The sequence below is a fragment of the Ranitomeya variabilis genome, chromosome 6, assembly GCF_051348905.1.
Source record: "Ranitomeya variabilis isolate aRanVar5 chromosome 6, aRanVar5.hap1, whole genome shotgun sequence".
In the NCBI taxonomy this organism is placed as follows: Eukaryota; Metazoa; Chordata; class Amphibia; order Anura; family Dendrobatidae; genus Ranitomeya; species Ranitomeya variabilis.
Window position 1 is genome coordinate 356,251,684 of NC_135237.1, and position 17,155 is coordinate 356,268,838.

Genomic DNA, 17,155 nt, shown 5'->3' on the forward strand with positions numbered 1-17,155 from the left:
AACTGTAGCACACTAAATGCCATATAAAACTTCACTGCTCAAATATATTGCAGCATTACCATGCCAGGCAAATTGTATGCAATCTCAAATTTGTCCAATTGAGATGGACGTATGAGATTGTAGTAACAATATAGCAATGCTATTTATATCCAAACAAGTATGGCTGTATGCTTTTGGTGCACAACTGCCACAGTAAAAATGGTGTATAATATTTCTCTGCTCAGAACAATTTACAGGATTAAGAGCAAAAAAATATTGTTAGCCCTAAAAAGAGGTTTGGATATCAGTTGCAGGCTGCATTATAAAGGACTTGCAATTCACCCTATACTGTCCAACATGATCCCTTCAGCACATGTATTATAATTAGCCTTAAGAAGGATTGTTGTTGTACTTCACCGAAATATAAATGTGGTCGAATCCCTGGCTAATGCACAACTACAATTCTGTCCCTTTCTGATCAGCACCTCTCCCTAAGCTACTTGTGCCTGGGGTATAGTGTGCCATGCATGTGAGGCTGGGACTTGAGCTTCTAATGACTAATTGAATCCCAAAAAAATGTTTGAATGTAAATATTTTGAATGTGTACTTGATATATTCTTACACTGAAACACTTTGCAGAAAAGGCAAAGCCAGGAAAAAAAATTATAAGGCAGTTAATAAAGTAATTCTCTTCAGGTGTATGCTTCTTCTCCTCCCTCAGGATGCTGGGGGGAATACCTCCACCTACTTCTTGGAGTCCGATTCTCAGGTGCCTGGGCTGTAAGTGGCTGGAGCTTCTGACATGTAGAGCCAAGGAACCACAGCCAGTAGAGGCATGAAAAAGTAGAAGAGACCACTGCATTACTTGGGGGTCAGACTGGTTGGCTAATTTGCAAGGAGGTGAGGTGGAAGCAGGATGACCATGGTACTCAGGTGCTTACTGTGTATTTTCTGCAGTGGATCTGGTGGAAGATAATGTGAAGGAACTAGAGCCACTCTCAGCCATCCAATCTAGCACCTTTTCGATATCTTATGGCCTCACCATTCTTGCATCAGTACTTGGGTCTACGAAAGGACGCATAACATCCTGTCACCTGAATGCACCAGAGGAAGGTGTTGCATTTGGGAACATGGCAGATTCAGAATAAACAAGTCCTCTCTCTGCATCAGGTACACAACTACTACCACCATCAGCAGCTACACCAGCACCACTATGGTCACATCACGTCTCCTATTTGATGCTCTCCTCATTTTTATAGGGCGTTTTTCTGCACACTTCTCGCAAACAGATGGCAGAAGAGTAGATTTATTTATTTCCAACAGTACAAGAAAACACACAGTGGTCATGAAAATTCTTTTTTTGGCCTACTAATGGCAAAAAGGTGGCTGATGCGAATTATTTATTTGCAACACTAGTAGAAAAATACAGCTGTCCTGAAAAAATATTTATTTGGCATCCAAGCTAGTGTGAATAGATGCTAACTTAGGAGCAGCTACCTCCATGTATAATATACAAAAAAGTTGCACTCTATCATGCTAAAGCATGTCAATGTGAAATATATGAAATATGAATAGCTATACGGCTTCTGAATGCTAGAAAAAAATGAGACGCTTTGCACACAATTTGGCCAAGTTATGTTTGCCCATCAACCAATGTCTAGGTGGTCTCAGAAAAAACTGATGGGTCCCTATCCAATGTAAATACCTCTCTTAGGCTGATGTCTGAATTCCTCGGTGAATGTAGACACCTCTCTCAGCAATACCTGCTGTAGTGCAGTGGTAGCACCCTATGCAGTGATGAAGCAGTGACCCAGCAAAATTCAAAGCAAAACATCTCTTTAATGTTCAACTCAAAAAACACAGCACAAAATATCCTCCAGATCGCAGCCAGGCACATATCCTCTGGATTACAGTCACTAAACATGCCAGTCCACCTCTGACTTGTTTCCGTGAGTGACTGCACCATCATATTAATTTTCTATTCACAGCGTTACACACTACACAGTATCCCCCAGATCGCAGCAGGGAACAATATCCTCCAGATTACAGTCACTAAACATGCCAGTCCACCTCCTGAGACCAGTTGCCATGGGCGACTGCACAGCTGTGTATGCTGTGGGTGCCAGACTTTTCAGCTTCCTTGGCCGTTTGGCTCCACTGGCCTGTGCTGCCTCACAAAGGTGGAGCTCTGCAGAGCCTCCTGCTCTGTACTTCTGCCAACACCAGACTGACAGTGACTCTGAACCTGACACACACAACCCTCTGCTTCAGGGGGTTTTACAAGCAACCTGTGGCATTCTGCCACATGGAAAACCCGGCCAGCAATGAAACGGACTGCATGACTACCATACTGTAGTTTTTTTCAAAACACAAATGCCCAGCAGGCTTTCTTTATCCTGCCCTGGACAAATTGCTTGTCCAGGAACAACACTTAATTTTTATTTTGCATTGCAATCACAGCTATGTTTGCGACTGCAATGCACTCCCATGGCCTCAATATGCCTTCCTGCACATGCTGGGGGAACATACAGCAACCCCTAAATGTAACATCGGTCACTACCTCAGATATCCTACCCTCTGTTCAAACCTGTAGGGTTGAACACTTGTCACCCCACATGGGTGCATGACAGGGCATCTGCATGTCCCTGTGACACCCACATCCGACACTGTACTGAGAAACCAAAGTAGTAAAGGAACCATCGGTTGATGCAAGCATCCTTCCTCCATACTTTGTTACGTGACCACCCACCTCCCTGTTTTCCGTTGCAGAAGACACGCCTACTTTCCTGACTAACAGTAGATTTGGGCCAGTTTTTGTGGTCTCGACCTTGTTTATTTTAGGTTCACTAACCCTGCAGCTCATCCCGTGACCTAAGGGCACTTGGTACTATTTCCTCCTTACCTTTACCCGTGCCTCGGTGACAATATCATGCTGAAATGCCGCAGTCCACCCTGGCAACTCCGGGCACACATCCGTACCACGTCGCACCTGAACCCGAGCCTCCCGATGCCGCTGTCCAGTGAGAGCTCTATCTATTTTATCCTGACCCCGCCACATCCTTGGCCAGTGCCAGAGGTTTCCCCATGCATATGTCCCTAGTCACCTCCGCGGCCACACCTTCCTGATTCCTCCTGGCTTTCTTTTTATACATGCATTTTTTTATACCTGCGTCTCTGCGTGGGACCCTGGAACTGAGCTGTCCCGAACTTACCAGGGGACTATTACAGCTCAGGGTTCAGTGTTGTCTCCATGACCTCTCCTGCCAAAACCTCTAGGGTAACACTCTGTCCCTAGGTTGGCGAACCCTATGGCAGGTATACCTGACTTGGGATCTTTAGGTTCTATGCCCGGAACAACATTTACCTTGGGACTGTTGACCCTGGTCTCCCACTGGGACCAGAAAAGGGACAAGTCTCTTCCCAACACAGTCCCATATGGAAAGGTCTTCACCACTCCCATCACATGTTTAATGTTCCCACATGGTGTGGAAAAATTAACCTCCGCATTTGGGTATTCTTGGATTTCCCCATGGATACCTATCACCTCCACTTTCCGTCCTTTGGGGTTGTCCTTGGCAACAAGGGACCCATGGACCAAAGTCACTCTGCTCCCCATGTCCAGAAGAGCCTCTGCTTGGTATCTGTTCACAAGCACCTGGCAAAGCTGGGGCTTGCTGTCGGCGGAACAGACTGGATGGGCATACATAGACACACAGCAGGTATACCTGCAGTCCATAAGTTCAGATATTAGGGGGCAGTTGACAGCCACATGTTCGGGCCTTCAGCACCATCAACACTTCATCACTGTGGCCCGATTATACCTGAGCTGCTTTAGGAGAAATAGAACTTTCGTCACCCTCACTTCGGGTTACCCCTTCATCACGAGCTCGATCCTTGTAAACCCCAACAGTGGTTTCTGAACTTTTCCCATACTCCTGTACAAAGTCCTGAGTGGCTATATACTGCTCAATACAACTTACCAGCAGGTCCAGATTGCCCAGGTCCCCTTGCCCCACCCAACGCTGCAGGGGGCTGGAAGAGCCCTCACTAGCTGGTCGACCACCACAATCTCTACCATCTGGGCTGGGGTCAAAGTCTCCAGCTGGAGCCATTCCTCCACCAACTGCAGTAAGTCAAACATCTGAGACCTGGCAGCATGAGTCTCTGCAAAGGACCACTGGTACACCCTCTGATCATCCCTTACCTTAGGGGTCTCTTCTTGACACAGCTGATCGCCCCTCACCTTAGGGGTCTCCTCTTTACACTACTGATCCTCCGGTAGCTGCCACTGCAACTGCAGAGCCTCTTGCTGCTGCTGCAGTAACTGCAGCACCTCTTGCTGCTGCTGGAATTGCAGCTCCTGCTGCGGCTGCTGCAGCTCCTTCTCCTGTTGAATGAGGACCGCTTGTTTCAAAAGCTCCTCCATTTCTCCTAGCAGCCTTGCTCACCTACATGCAACTAACTTTGGGGTATGCCTCAGTTCACACTGCCCGCATTCTCCACCATATGTAGTGCAGTAGTAGCAACCTATGCAGTGATGAGGCAGTGACAACTCATTTTTTTCTAGTATTTAGAAGCCGTATAGCTATTCATATTTCATATATTTCACATTGACATGCTTTCGCACGATAGAGTGCAACTTTTTTGCTTATCATACATGGAGGTAGCTGCTCCGAAATTAGCACCTATTTACATTAGCTTGGATGTGCCAGTCAGTTTTTTGTTATTTCTATATTAGCTCTCTAACCAAGCATTCTTCCCTTCAACATGTGGTGATATTAATTACAGCAGGCTCCAACCAACCCAGGAATTCAGACATCAACCTAAGAAAGGTATTCACATTGGATAGGGACCCATCAGTTTTTTCTGAAACCACCTTGACATTGGTTGATGGGCAGACATAACTGAACTGTGTGCAAAGAGTCTCATTTTTTTCTAGTATCCAGAAGCCATATAGCTATTCGTATTTCATATATTTCACATTGACATACTTTAGCACAATAGAGTGCAACTTTTTTGCATGTTAAAAATGGCACCCAGAAGGCTGATGCCAATTATTTATTTCATAGACTACTAAAAAACAACCACCAGCCCAGAAAAATTACCATACTTTAAGACTATAAGACACACCGGACTATAAGACGCACCCAGGTTTTAGAGGTGGAAAATAGGGAAAAATATTTGAAGCAAAAATGTGGTAAAGTATTTAATAACATAAATAACATACTATTATATGTGGTGTTATTATATATAATAGTATGTTATTATGTTGAAAGCTACAAAGTAGAAGATGGTGCTGCGGGATCAGTGTGGTGTCTGTAAAGTACTATATGAAGATGCTGGAGGGTGAATATAATACTGGGGCAAAAGGCTTATGTTTAGAGCACCACTCCAGCACTGAAAAATAACACTGGATTGCTGCTTTAAGATCCCATGGGAGAACTATAACTTCTAGCATGTCCTGCAGATCCTATGGCATTCTGGGAGTTATAGTTCACCACAGGAGTGCTTTTTTATGTGTTGTAATTGCTAATCTTTTAATTAATTCTTACTTGTACAGGCATTGCAGGTCCCCCAGCCAGCCAGCCATGCTGTGGTGATGTAAAGAAGAGCTGGAGCATCACATGACCGCACAGAGCCCTCCCTCTTGTTACCTCACCACAGGTCATGTAAGAGGAAGCTGCATTATTTCTAGTGCGGTGTCTGCAGGACCTATAATGAAGGACGAGAGAGAAAAAGCAACATGCCCACAAAGTTGGAAACACCCCAAATTTCAGTAATTTACAATGTTTTATTATTAATCACAAGAAACACACATGCAAAGAAAAAACAGCAAAAACTCAATAAAAAACAATTAAAAACAATGAAGAATTGCCTAGTCATGCCTATGATCTGGCAATGACTAGCCCACACTGAATCCCACACAGCATATTCCACACAGCATTGAATTCATCACTATATGGCTCAAGACAAAAAACAATGCATGTCATATGTAAAAAGCACAAAATGCTTGAAACATCAATTAAACCAATCATTTGTATTTAAACAAGACTGCATATACCTAGTCACAGCACCATATGAGTAGCTAAACATAAGAACACGGAACAAAAAGAATGTCCCAAAGTGCACTGATGTAACAGTTGCAAGCTCAATGAGCTGGTCCACTGAGTGAAAAAAAAAGCAGTAAGACATATGAACAAAACAAATTTAAATGAATAGCCAAACCAATTCCTCTGATGTGACAAGAATGAGCAGCCTGGAGATTAGACTCATTGATGTGAAAATGGAAAAGTCATATAGGGAGCCATAAATGCTGAAGGGAGTATGTGATGACATTATGAAGAGGGAGGGCTCTGTGCTGTCATGTGATGCTCCAGCCCATCCTCTTCATGATCTCACACAGGTCCTTTATCGGAGCACTCAGCAGAGCAGATATGCGGCGATCTCTCCTCTGGCACCCTGCTCCTGCCCCCTCCTCCACCAGACACACGATCTCCCCAGCCACTGCAGGAATCCAGAGCTGGGAAAACCATGTGGGTCTGCTGTTTAAGTGAAGGAATATTCATTTGCTGCTCCACGGTCACTGCTCGGTGCTAACAGGTGGGCAGGGAAGCTGCCAATGAATATTCCTTCACTTTAAAGGGAACCTGTCACCCCCCCCAGGCGTTTTTAACTAAAAGAGCCACCTTGTGCAGCAGTAATGCTGCATTCTGACAAGGTGGCTCTTTTAGTTCTGGGAGCTGTAACTGCCGAAATAATCCGTTTTGTAATTTGTGCTAAATACCTTTTCTTCAGTCAAGGAGGCAGGCCTTTCCCCCCTGCTGCAGACGCCACACAGCCGTCACTCAAATCTTCTTGGCGCCAGGCGCCGCCTCCTCATCGCTGTTTTGAAATGAGCCAGCGCCTGTGCTCTTTTCTCCTGCCTTGGGCAGGCGCAGTGAGCGCTGCCCGTCTGTCCTCATATGCAGTCCAGCTGACTGCACCTGTGCGGACACCCTGCCTGTGAATCCCAGCCCCACAGTGTCTTCTTATTTATTCACATTGCGGGGCTGGGATTCACAGGCAGGGCGGCCGCACAGGCGCAGTCAGCTAGACTGCATATGAGGACAGACGGGCAGCGCTCACTGCGCCTGCCCAAGGCAGGAGAAAAGAGCACAGGTGCTGGCTCATTTCAAAACAGCGATGAGGAGGCGGCGCCCGACGCCAAGAAGATTTGAGTGACGGCTGTGTGGCGTCTGCAGCAGGGGGGAAAGGCCGGCCTCCTTGACTGAAGAAAAGGTATTTAGGGCAAATTACAAAACTGATTATTTCGGCAGCTACAGCTCCCAGAACTAAAAGAGCCACCTTGTCACAATGCAGCATTACTACTGCACAAGGTGGCTCTTTTAGTTAAAAAAGCATGGGGGGGTGACAGGTTCCCTTTAAGCATTGAGATCACGTGGTTTTTCCAGTGCCAGATTCCTGCAGCGGTGACATTTTCCTGCGAGTGCGATCCCACTCCGCCGATGCCCCCTCCCTACATGTTACATTCATACCATAAGACGTACCGCACACTTTCCTCCCAAGTTTGGAGGAAAAAAGTGTGTCTTATGGTCTCAAAAATACGGTATTCCTTTTGGCCTATACTTGGCAACGAGTAGGCTGATGCAAATTATTTATTGCAACTCTATAAGAAAGCACAATGCTTTCCTGAAAAATTATTTATTTGGTCTACTAATGGCAGTGAGATGACTGATGCCAATTATTTATTTCCCAGGCTACTAAAAAACACACACTAGTCCATAAAAGTTATTTCTTTGGCCTAGAAATTGCAAAGAGATGGCTAATGCCAATTATTTATTTCCCAGACTACTGGAAAAATACAGAGGTCCAGAAAAATTATTTAGTTGGCCTAAAAATAGCACCCAGACGGCTGATGCCAATTATTTCTAAGTATGCTAAAAAAGACCCACCAGCCCAGAAAAATTATTCCTTTGGTCTCTAAATGGCAACAAGCAGGCTGATGCCAATTGTTTATTGCAACACAATAAGAAAACAAAATGCGGTCCTGAAAAATTATTTATTTGGCCTACTAATGGCAGCAAGATGACTGATACCAATTATTTATTTCCCAGGCTACTAAAAAATACACACTGGTCCTGAAAAGTTATTTCTTTGTACTAGAAATGGCAATGAGATGGCTGATGCCAATTATTTATTTTCCAGACTACTAGAAAACACACAGCAATCCTGAAAAATTATTTATTTGGGTGATAAATAGCAACAAGATAGCTGATGCCAATTATTTATTTCCAAGACTACTTAAAAACACACACAGGTCCAGAAAAATTATTTCTTTGGCCTAGAAATGGAAATGAGATGACCGATGCCAATTATTTATTTGCAATTGCAAAACTACTACAAAACACACAGCAGTCCTGAAAAATTATTTATTTGGTCAATAAGTGGCGACGAGATGGCTAATGCCATTTTTTTTCCAGACTACTATAAAACACACACCTGTTTAGAAAAATTGTTTATTTGGTCTACAAATAGCAACGAGATGATTGACGCCAATGACTTATTTCATAGACTACTGAAAATAGAAAAAACGATCCAGAAAAAATATTTTTTGCCTTAGAAGTGGCCACAAGATGACTGATGCCAATTATTTATTGCCCAGACGAGTACAAAACACACAGCAGTTTAGAAAAATATTTTTTGGGCCTAGAAATGGCAACAAGACGGCTGACCAAGACTACTAGAAAACATACAGCAGCTTAAAGGCACAGTACAAACAGCGGCTTAAAGACACAGTTCTCCCACATGCAGAGGGTGTAGAGTACACACAGCAGCCTAAAGGCACAATACTACCACAGGTGGGGCAGAGAAAAGCAGTGGCTCTTTGACACAGAACTCCCACAAGCGGAGGGTGCAGAATACAAAGAGCGGCTTTTTGGCACAGTACTCCCACAAGCGTGGGGTGCAGAGTACACACAGCAGCTTAAAGGCACAGTACTCCCAGTGGCATAGGATGCAGCCTATACATATTGACTTAAAAGCAGAGGGTGCAGAGTACATACAGTGGCTTAAAGGCACAGTATTCCCACATGCGGGGGTGTCAGAGTACACACAATGGCTTTTTGGCACAGCATTCCCACAGATATGGGTTGCAGAGTACACACAGTGCCTTTTTTGACATAGTACTTTTTTCAGAGTGTGCAGTCAAAATCTGTCTCTCACTCCAGCTGTGTCCTATCCCTACACTAATGAGAGCAGTATGGCGACGGCACTTGTGATACGGCCTTTATGCAGGCTGGGTCATGTGCGGCACAGGTCAATTATAGCCAATACTTGACATGGGTGTGATTGCTCTGGGTCCCACAGTCTAAAAGCTTGTTGATTGGCTGCATTAGACTGGTGAATCCAAACAGGAAACCGGATGTACATTAAAATGTCCGTGTTCGGGGGTTCAGTGCTGAACACTAGGTGTCCAGAACGGACCCTGAACTTTATGGATTCGCTCATCTCTATTTGTGAGTTTTTAATGCTGCCGATTTTCTACAGCATTTCTGCACCTAATAATAATAATAGATTGCTTGCTTTTATTCATTGCGTTTTTGAAGGAATTTTGTCTTAACGTGTTTTCATTGCATTTTTGATGCTGCGGCTTTTGTGTCTTTTTGGTATGTCATGTTTTTCATGAAGCAGCTTTGTTTATGACACTTCCTGATACTTGGCTTGCCTTTGACAAAACTTTATTGATGCAGTCATGCAGGGATTACATGCGTTTTTAGTGCGTTTCCACCTATGCAATTTTTACCTGCGGTATTTCTGCATCTAAAGAAATTCTATGGGGGAAATCCCTCATAAAACTTAGTGTACCTGCAAGAAAAATATACATGTTGCATATTTGAAACACACACCATTGGAAAGTTTGAGCAAAAAAAAGCACTGCGGGCAACATCTTTCTATAAATCTCACCCGCTGTGCTGGAAATAAAAGATGCTGCCTTATTTGCACAGCGAAAATATGCAGCATCAAATACTCGCCATTAACTCATAACCTAATATAGGTCAAACATTCTATTTTCTATCACCTTGTACCACCGTGTACATCAGATGAATGCTATTCGATTTTTTTATCAGATAGTGCCCGGACAAATGTTATTCATAACGCAGTGTTGATGACCGATTATTTTCACTGAATGTTGCAATTTCACTCTGAAATCAGATGTCACTCACCCATGCAAGTCTATGGGTGCATGGAAAACATTGGACTGCAGTTGGATGGCATCTGAGTGCAGTCCGATTTCAGCAGACTTACACAATGGAAAAAATGCAGAAATTTTGTTCTCAATCTTCTCCTCAGAGTGTGCTCCGATTCTCTCATCCAATGAATCTGATCACAAACAAGGATTTGTTCAGAGTGTCATTAGCATAATCACCCAGAGTTTCTTGAATGAGACAATCTATGGTTGTGTGAACGCGCCCTTAAAATGGTTGCAAAAGTGATTGAAATATAGGAGTATGGTTTTCTATACTATACTGGTTGTGTAAACTATCCCTCCAAAACAGCACGCCATGGGATTTAGATGATCTGATATGTATAAATCCTGACTCCACTATGATCAGCTATAAAACTAAAACACCCTTTAATTGTATGGGCCACAATGTTGAATGTCATTATCCGAGGCCATTTTCACTTTGAATTTTATTCGTTTGCCCATTAAATGGACTGGCAAATGTGGCTGCTAATTGCTTATTGCATTTCATTACACTGATGAGCATGGTTTAACATTAAAATAATTATTGTTTTGCTTGCAAAATTTCCTTCTAGAATTCTTGAATTTTTCAAAATGTCATACATTTTTTAAAATTGAATGATACATTTTTCTTAGTCGAATGGCCAGATAACAAGATAAATATTTTTATGCTGAAATAATGAACTAATATGCAGTGTGTATTTTTTTTCTATAAATTTTAGTTAAAATCTAATTTTGAGAGATGTCTGCATAGGATGTCAAAGATACCATCATTAAAGTGACTCTATGGAACAGCAAGGTTCCTTCCTTCCTTTCAATAATCGGTGCCATTATTTGCATAAAGCATCTTCAGGTCATTTAGGTTTTCATTTGATCTGCATGCTTATAGTTGTCTTTTATTTGGACAAAAAGGAAGACAAAGCGCCGAGTGTATTAAGATAGGCACAGTAGGGATAATTACAAGGTAAGTGCACACAGGCTATAAAGAATGGGTTCATTTTAACAAGAGGTTGCAGGACTGTGTTCAGCCTGGGGCAGCACTAAAACATTCTGTGATAAGTTGCCTCGGCTTCTCATGCCATTAGCTCTGCTATTCATGAAAAATAGGTTGTTTCCTTAGCAACCCAGTTACATATTACACATTATTTTAGCTCTAAGAGTTCGTACAGATTTCAAAAGGGAAAAAAAAAAGACTTGCTAATTTTTTTCCAAATGTATTTTTCTATTAACAGTCTGCTTAAGAACACTAATGTGCTATGGAAATCATAGCTTCTTTGTGCGCTTTATGAATTTGGACAAAACATTATGAGCAATTGCTTTTGTCTACTCTGCGTTGGAGTTTGATCCAGAGCACAAAGAAAAAAGAGAAATTACCTGACAAATCATTTTCCGTACATATATTATTAGATTCTAATCAGAAATGAGGGTGTTAAAACTGGAAACAAAAAAGAGTTTTTCATAAAAGGTGATAAAGATTAAAAATTATAGGTATTATATATGTAGAAAAAGGAGATTTTCAGGGTAGACTCTGCTGCTGTATAAAGGAAGCAGTTCCAGGGTGGAATAGCAATTTTGTAGTTTTATAAAACTTTTGGTTCGTGAGGACCTCGCTGGCTGAGGTATGTTGTTACGACTTCTCACTACTACTCTCAAATTCCATTCGATGAGGGCCACACACTCCTTGCTGTCCCACTGCATTTTATCCATAGGAAAACATGTGTCCCTTTATGGCTACGTTCTAGCTTCTTCTCTAGCATAGATAATTGAAACCCCATTGAAAACCTCTGGAATGTAATCAAGAGGATGATGGATAGTCACAAGCCATCAAAAAAAGAAGAACTGCTTAAATTTTTGCGCCAGAAGCAGTGTGAAAGACTGGTGGAAAGCATGCCAAGACGTATGAAAGCTGTGATTAAAAATCATGGTTATTCCACAAAATATTGATTTCTGAACTCTTCCTGAGTTAAAACATTAGTATTGTTGTTTCTAAATGATTATGAACCTGTTTTCTTTGCATTATTTGAGGTCTGAAAACACTGTTTTTTTAATTTTGACCATTTCTCCTTTTCAGAAAAAAAAATGCAAAATTTATTGCTTGTAAATTCTCACCAATGCTACATCTACAACAGAGAAAACATGGATTTTATCCAAACTGCACCAAACAATCCAGTAAGTGATACGTCACTGGAATCAGGCTCTATGTCCATACTTCATGGTGCTGTCAGATTACACAGCAAAAGCCTGCTGACAGATTACCTTTAAATGGTTTGTTTGGGGCTTACATGTTAGGCCAGTCTTACACGTCCAGATAATTCCGGTACCGGAGAAAGCGGTACCGGAATTATCCGCATCCGTGTGTCCGTGTGCTCACGTGGCACATCAGTGTGGCACACGTTCGACAGCCGTGTGCCGCCCGTGTGCTGCCTGAGGACCACACGGACCGTGCAAGAGACAGCGCTACAGTAAGTGCTGTCCCCTGCGTGTAGTGCTGAAGGCGGCATTCATCCCTTCTGTCCTGCTCAGCTGAAAACAGCGCTTGCAGAACAGAAGAGATGAAAAATTACGTTTTTTTTTTTCTTCAAAAATTAAGTTTGGGGGTCACCTTTATGGGAGGTGGAGCCGCATATTCATCACTGTAATGAGCAGTACCAAGTGACCGCTCACACAGGACAAGCGGCTGGCGCTGAGAGGAGGCATCGCGGGAGCTGGGTGAGTATTTCTCTGCAAGCGGGCGGGCGCACAGGGGGTGGGGAGGGGTGGAAGGCGGGAGGTGACCCCCAAACTTTATTTTTAAAGAAAAAAACAAAACGTCATTTTTCATCTCTTCTGTTCTGCAAGCGCTGCTTTCAGCCGAGCAGGACAGAAGGGATGAATGCCGCCTTCAGCACCACAAGCAGGGGGGACAGCGCTTACTGTAGCGCTGTTTCTCCTGTGGGCGGTGCGTGCACATGGAGGAGAGTGCACACTGTTCTCCGTGTGCACGTGTGCGGGACGCTTTGCGGACCATGCTGCCGGAGAAAAGATCCCGATTCCCGATATCGCAAAAATATCGGAACTCGGTATCGGAATTCCGATACCGCAAATATCGGCCGATACCCGATACTTGCGGTATCGGAATGCTCAACACTAGTCATAATCATTTGATGATGTCATAATCTGCAGATGATCAAAAGATGAAGGAACAGCGCTCCTGACAAAGATCTATTTTTGATCGAAACATTGTATTTTATTATGGCAGAAAAAAGTCTTTTTTTCTACTACTACACCTGGACGGAGCGCTGTTCCTTCATCTTTTGATTGTTGGGATTTTCCAACAGGGTTCCTTGGAACGAGTGCCCCAGTATAGGGAGTGCTGTCAGCTTCATCTATATAATCCGCAGATTATGTCATAATCATTTATTGATGTCATAATCAACTGATGATGTCTTAATCAACTCATGATGTCACAATCATTTTGATGATGTCTTAATCAACTCATGATGTCACAATCATTTTGATGATGTCATAATAAACTGATGATGTCATAATCATTTGATGATGTCATAATCAACTGATGATGTAATTTTCATTTTGATGATGTCATAATCAAGTGAGTGTATTTGCTCTTTGCTGAAGTAGTGAGATTACTTGGTCATCTGCATTGTGACATCAACTGCAGCAATCTCTGCCCAAGTCTCCAGGGCTCCTCTCTTTTTGTTGTAAATGAGTTTGTCATTGCTCCTATGATGACACAAGAAAGGAGTGGTGGATAAATACAAGTAAAGCCACTCCACAATTAAAGAGAAGCGTTGAAGGCTGGAGGAATGTATGCTGCAGCAGAGCTCACAATACAGAAGACTTAAAGGGATAGTAAAAAGGTCAAAATATATTTAATCTATATCCCTATCAATTTGATGCCGGAATGTAAATTATTTTCTAGTATACTTGCAATAAAAATTCCCTCTCCTTACCTAACTACACTATATAACTGGTATTGTACTTTTTTCCCTTCTTCCTGTGTAGCAGGGGCTAAGGCTGCGGTCACTGCTCCCACCCGGAAACGAAGCATCATCAGTGACACTCATTTCAGGAGCAGGGCTAGCCCGGCTGTGTCCCTGTGCTCATTCATTGTGCGATAAGCCCAATCACAGCGCGCACTCTGTGTTGCCAGCTCAATAGTAATGGAGAGAGCGCATTATGAGGCCATGTGCACACGTTCAGGATTTTTTGCGTTTTTTTCGCGTTTTTTTCGCTATAAAAACGTGATAAAAATGCCAAAAAAAATGCTAACATATACCTCCTATTATTTACAGGGTATTCCGCATTTTTTGTGCAAATGTTGCATTTTTTTCCGCAAAAAAATCGCATCGCGGAAAAAAAAGCAACATGTTCATTAAAAATGCGGAATTGCAGGGGATTCCGCACACATAGGAGTGCATTGATCTGCTTACTTCCCGCACGGAGCTGTGCACACCATGCGGGAAGTAAGCAGATTATGTGCGGTTGGTACCCAGGGTGGAGGAGAGGAGACTCGTATCCACGGACTGGGCACCATATAATTGGTAAAAAATAAAAGAATTAAAATAAAAAATAGTCATATACTCACCCTCTGATAGCCCGGTGCATGCTGCCGCTTCCGTTCCTTTAGATGGTCTGTGTTCAGGACCTGCGATGATGTCACGGCCTTGTGATTGGTCGCGTGACCGCTCATGTGACCGCTCAGCGACCAATCACAAGCCGCGACGTCATCGAAGGTCCTGAACACACACAGCATCTATAGGAACGGACGCCTGCAGGAGAGTATAACCTTTTTTTTTTATTTTTTTTATTATTTTTAAACATTCTATCTTTTAGGCCGGCCTCACACTAGCGAGTTTTACGGACGTAAGAGCGCAGAAATTACGTCCGTAAAACTCGAAAAATAAACGGCACAATTATTCTCAATGGGGCTGCTCCTATTAGCCGTATATTACGGTTCAGTATTATACGGCTTTCTACGGCCGTACAAAATCGCAGCATGCTGCGTTTGTCAGCGTATTGCGCAAAAAAATCGCTAATGAAAGTCTATGGGGGCGAGAAAAATACAGATTCCACACGGACCTGCAGTGTGACTTGCGAGAAATACGCAGCGCTGTTAGTGAAAAGTCGGTAATTCAATTGCCGGCTTTTCATTTCTCCTGCACAAACCCGACAGGATATGAGACATGGTTTACATACAGTAAACCATCTCATATCCCCTTTTTTTTGCATATTCCACACTACTAATGTTAGTAGTGTGTATGTGCAAAATTTCAGCGCTGTAGCTGCTGAAATAAAGGGTTAAATGGCGGAAAAAATTGGCGTGGGCTCCCGCGCAATTTTCTCCGCCTGAGTGGTAAAGCCAGTGACTGAGGGCAGATATTAATAGCCAGGAGAGGGTCCATGGTTATTGGCCCCCCCGTGGTTAAAAACATCTGCCCCCAGCCACTCCAGAAAAGGCACATCTGGAAGATGCGCCTATTCTGGCACTTGGCCACTCTCTTCCCACTCCCTGTAGCGGTGGGATATGGGGTAATGAAGGGTTAATGTCACCTTGCTATTGGAAGGTGACATTAAGCCAGATTAATAATGGAGAGGCGTCAATTATGACACCTATCCATTATTAATCCAATTGTCTGAAAGGGTTAAAAAACACACACACACATGATTAAAAAGTAGTTTAATGAAATAAACACAGCGGTTGTTGTAATAATTTATTGGTCTCTCAATCCATCAGGAACACCCTCGCTTGGAAAAATAATAAACGCACAAGATACATACCCTCTCTGATGTCCTATCACGTCCCATGAGGTAATCCATCTGAAGGGGTTAACTAATATTACAGGCAGGAGCCCTGCTAAATGCAGCTTTGCTCGTGCTTGTAATTCCCCGGTGAATGAATGAAATGTAGGTCATTGACCTACATTTCCTTCAGTCGCGGTGATGCGCCCCCTGGTGGATGTCCTCATATGACCTGGAGCGTGGGAAAAAGTTCCCATGCTGCAGTTCATGAGAACATCCACCAGAGGGCGCCTCACCGCGACTCAATGTAAGTACAGATCCTGCTTTCCTTTCAGCACCCGGGGATTACAGGTACGAGCGAGTGGTTTATCGCAGCTCCTGCCTGTAATATTAGTTAACCCCTTCAGATGGATTACTTCGTGGGATGAGACGGTTCACCAGAAGGTATGTATCTTGTGCGTTTATTATTTTGCCAAGCGAGGGTGTTCCTGATGGATTGAGAGAACAATAAATTATTACAACAACCGCTGTGTTTATTTCATTAAACTACTTTTAAATCATGTGTGTGTGTTTTTTAACCCTTTCCAACAATTGGATTAATAATGGATAGGTGTCATAATTGACGCCTCTCCATTATTAATCTGGCTTAATGTCACCTTCCAATAGCAAGGTGGCATTAACCCTTCATTACCCCATATCCCACCGCTACAGGGAGTGGGAAGAGAGTGGCCAAGTGCCAGAATAGGCGCATCTTCCAGATGTGCCTTTTCTGGGGTGGCTGGGGGCAGATGTTTTTAGCCACGGGGGGGCCAATAACCATGGACCCTCTCCTGGCTATTAATATCTGCCCTCAGTCACTGGCTTTACCATTCTGGCGGAGAAAATTGCGCGGGAGCCCACGCCAATTTTTTCCGCCATTTAACCCTTTATTTCAGCAGCTACAGCGCTGAAATTTTGCACATACACACAACTAACATTAGTAGTGTGGAATATGCAAAAAAAAGGGGATATGAGATGGTTTACTGTATGTAAACCATGTCTCATATCCTGTCGGGTTTGTGCAGGAGAAATGAAAAGCCGGCAATTGAATTACCGGCTGTTCACAGATATCGCGCTGAATGAAATCTAAATACAGAATATATATATATGTGTCTCAATGACATATATATATATATATATATATATATATATATA